Below are 4,290 nucleotides of genomic sequence, written 5' to 3'. Positions count from 1 at the left end.
AATAGAAAGGTTGATGACCATCAAACTAACAATATAATTTATAGGGTTTTATATGTTGTCATCATGAATACATGCATCATGAAATGTTCAAACTCTATGAATAACTAATGTGCTTACATAATTTCAAATGTACTTTTAGAAATATATCTGCATCACAAATATGAATCCACTTTTAATTTTGCTGAATAAATGCACTCCGAATGGTGATAACTATTCTGAATGGAAACGAAACCTCAATATTGTTTTTAATTATGACAAGATCACATGGATTCTTTCTAACCATGATCTTGAAGCACTAACTCCCCAATCAACTTCACAAGATATTGAATATCATAAAATGTGGAATGATGCAAATGAAATGGTTAAATGCTATATACCAACATCTGTGAACAGTATATTGCAAAAGTAGCATGAAGGCATGGGTAATGCTGCTGACATAATATTGGACCTACATGAGATGTTTGGCACAAAAACTAGGTCTGCTAAGGTGAAACCAATCAATGCTTTTAAAGACCTTAAGCAAAAACCTAGGAAGCCAGTTAGAGATTACATGCTAAAAGTGATATCTTGTTTCAATGAGGCAAAACAAAATGGTACTAAGTAAAGGGCAGTTTCAGATGAGGATGGCAAATGGCATATTCGTTTCAGCATTAGCAATTGGAGCCATTATTCTTCAATTTTCTTATGGCCGTAGCTTAGTTTTGGAGAATGTTTATTAGATTCTAGAGACTTATAGAAATTTAATTTTTGTCTTTTGTCTAATAAAGTCTGGATATTCAGTTTATTTCAGTAAAACACTCACTATTTATTTGAATAAGGATTTTATTTGGTCTAGAATTGTAAGATATAATCTTTAGTTCCTTGAGCCTATGACTTATTCTAGAAATGCTATAGAATCAATACGATTTAAAACTGAAAAGGTCAAAAAATCTAGTATAAATCAAAATTATCTTTGGCATCTGCGTTTAGGTCATGTCAATCAAAATAAACTCCATAGGCTTATAAAGGAAGGTACTCTATCAGGCATGTTGAGGGTCCTTTGCTAGTACGTGAGCCCTGTATTGAAGCTAAAATGACTAAAAGACCTTTTAAGGCAAAAGGTAACAGAATGCCAAATGTTATAAACTTAGTGCACATAGATATGTGCAGACCAATGAATGTAGAAGCTAGAGGAGGTTATGAATATTTCATAACTTTTATTGATAACTACTCAAGACATGGCTTTGTGTATTTAATGCATAGAACAGTGAACTCTTTAAAAAGTTCAAAGAATTCGAAGCCGAAGTTGAAAAGTAAGTAGGCAAGCCATTGAAACAACTTCAATCAGATTAGGGAAGTGAGTATTTATCAGATGAATTTTAGCAATAACTCACCAACAATGGGATAGTTTCCAATTTGTCAATGCTAAGAACACCCTAATAAAATGGTGTTGCTAAAAGAAGAAATAAAAATCTTTTAGAAATGGTTAGATCAATGATGTCCTATGTTAACCTTCCAATCTCATTCTGGGGATATTGTATGCAAACTATTGAGTACTTGCTCAATTTTGCTCCATCTAAGGCTATGCCTAAGACAGCAAGGGAGCTGTGCATAAATCATATGTATGTCATCTACAAACTTAGGGGTCTCTTGCACATGTTTTAAAGCCTTAGTCCATAAAGATGGAACCAAAGACTCAAGTGTGCTTGTTTGTAGGATATCCAAAGGGAACAAGAAGTTATTACTTCTATAGTCCTCAAGATAAGAAAGTTTTCATTAGTATGAATGCTACTTTCTTAGAGGAAGAATTTGTGAGAAATCACAAACCTAAAAGTAAAATTGTCTTAGAAGAATTGTTTGATCCTTCAGATTTAAGGGTTGATTCTAAAGATGTCATAATATAATTTCATTCAAGGGTTGAAACAGAAACACAACCTTAACGTTAATAGTGGTGCCTTGACATAGTAGGAGGGTTGTGAGACAACCAAAAAGATACATGGGTCTAGGAGAAAATATGATTGCACTCTCAAAAGAACATGAATATGATCCTATTACATATAAGGAAGCTATTAATGATGTTAATGCTGAAGAATTGCATAAGGCAATGAAATCTAAGTTAGACTCAATCGATTCCAATAAAGTCTAGACTCTAGTAAAACCACCTAAAAGGATAAAACCTATAAGGTGCAAACGGATTTATAAGAGAAAAAGAGGAAGTGATGGGAAGGTAAAGACCTTCAAGGCTAGACTAGTGGCCAAGGGTTTTACCTAAAAAGATGGGATTGACTGTGAGGAAACCTTTTCAAAGTTGCTATGTTTCAATCCGTCGGGATCGTACTATCCTTAATAGCACATCTTGATTATGAGATATGGCAAATGGATGTTAAGACCGCATTTTTAAATGAAGATCTTGAAAAGCGCATAGATGGCTCAACCAGAAGGTTTCATTAAAAAGGGCCATAAGCATATGGTTTGTGAATTGCATAGGTCCATTTATGGACATAAGCAAGCATCTAGGTCTTGGAACATAAGATTTGATACTACTATCAAATCATATGATTTCTAGCAAAATGTTGATGAAACTTGTGTCTATAAAATGATACAAGATAAAAATGTTGTTTTCTTACTCCTTTTTGTCGATAACATTCTACTCATTGGGAATGATATAGGAATGTTATCAACAATTACAGGTTGGTGGAACCAAGAATTCAATATGAAGGATTTGGAAGAAGCTAGTTATGTTTTGGGGATCAAACTTATTAGGGATAGTAAGAACAAGCATATAGCATTATCTCAAGCATCCTACATAGACAAGATTTTGGCCAAGTTTGCTATGCAAGATTCCAAGAAGGGTTTTATGCCCTCTAGACATAGAATCAAGCTTTCTAAGGGGATGTCAGCTAAAACTTCAGAGGAAGTTGAAAACATGAGATAGATTTTATATGCATTTGTGGTTGGAAGTCTCATGTCTGCTATGCTATGCACTAGGCCAGATATTTACTATGCAATTGGATTGGTTAGCAAATTTTAGTCAAACCCAAGCATGGAGCACTAGATTACAGTCATGTGCACTTTTAAATATCTTTGTAGAACGAAGAATTACATGCTTGTATATTCTGAAAGTGACCTTGTAGCAACAGAGTACACTGATTTAGATTTTTAGTCTGATGTTGATTCTAGGAAATCAACATCAAGATTTGTTTTCACCATTGGAGGAGGAGCCATAGTTTGGAAGAGTGTAAAACAATCTTGTATTGCAAACTCTACTATAGAGGCAGAGTATGTTGCAGCTTGTAAAGCAACAAAGGAAGCTGTATGGCTCTGTCAATTACTTATGGACCTTGAAGGTATTCCAGATACGAACAAGCTTGTTACACTCTATTGTGATAACAGTGGAGCAGTGGCTAACTCGAAAGAACTGTGGAATCATAATGTAGCAAAACATATTGAAAGGAAGTGTCATCTCATTTAAGAGATCATACAATATGGAGAAGTACTTGTGAAGAAAATTCCAATGAAGCAGAACCTTGCCAACCCATTCACAAAGACTTTAACACAAAAGAGTTTCGATGATCACTTAGAAGGTCTTGGAATAAGGGAAATGTCATACTTGCTTTAGGGAAAATGGGAGATTGTTAGGAATTTTGAGAATATGGTGCCTTGGAAAGTAAGTATATTCTCATGCTTAATTTCATTAAATTTATTTGTAATGAAAGTACATTTTGATAATATGATGAAGAGTTTGTTTTAGTAAGCATTCATTATCTAGTTGTTAAGATACCACATTCTACTAAGATCTTAAAATACATATGTATAAAGAGTCATACATAAGAGATGTATTTTAATTAAATCTAAAAATTGTTCATAACCATATCATAAAGTCGATCACTTTATTGTGTTAAAGCTATAGTATCCAGATTACTTCCAATGAAACAAATGTGATTCATTTTAAGGGAATGATGAGTTTCAAAGCATCAAAATGGTTGACTTCAAGTAATGACACTAATGCACGAATTGAAAGCATTTGATAATCAAATTTAAGTTTAACCATTACTGAAATCTTGATCTCACACTTATGCATTTGCTTATAGTGGAACTAAAATCCTGATTGATAGTGGACTCGTGTTTAATCTCCTTATAATCTTTGATTTACCATGAGCATGATCATCATAAAGCATTGATCCTGACCCCATATTTTGGGATTATAATCAAGATGAACATTTAGGAACATATATCTAGATAATGGAGTTCATAGCATTAACATCACTTCTAGTGATTTTAGGATGATTGGTGATTAATCTAGGCCTAGTG

This window comes from Theobroma umbraticum, unplaced genomic scaffold, assembly GCF_002168275.2.
Source record: "Theobroma umbraticum cultivar Fairchild unplaced genomic scaffold, ASM216827v3 scaffold_39.0, whole genome shotgun sequence".
NCBI lineage: Eukaryota > Viridiplantae > Streptophyta > Magnoliopsida > Malvales > Malvaceae > Theobroma > Theobroma umbraticum.
The sequence above is the reverse complement of the archived record's forward strand: the minus strand, read 5'-3'. Positions refer to the sequence as shown.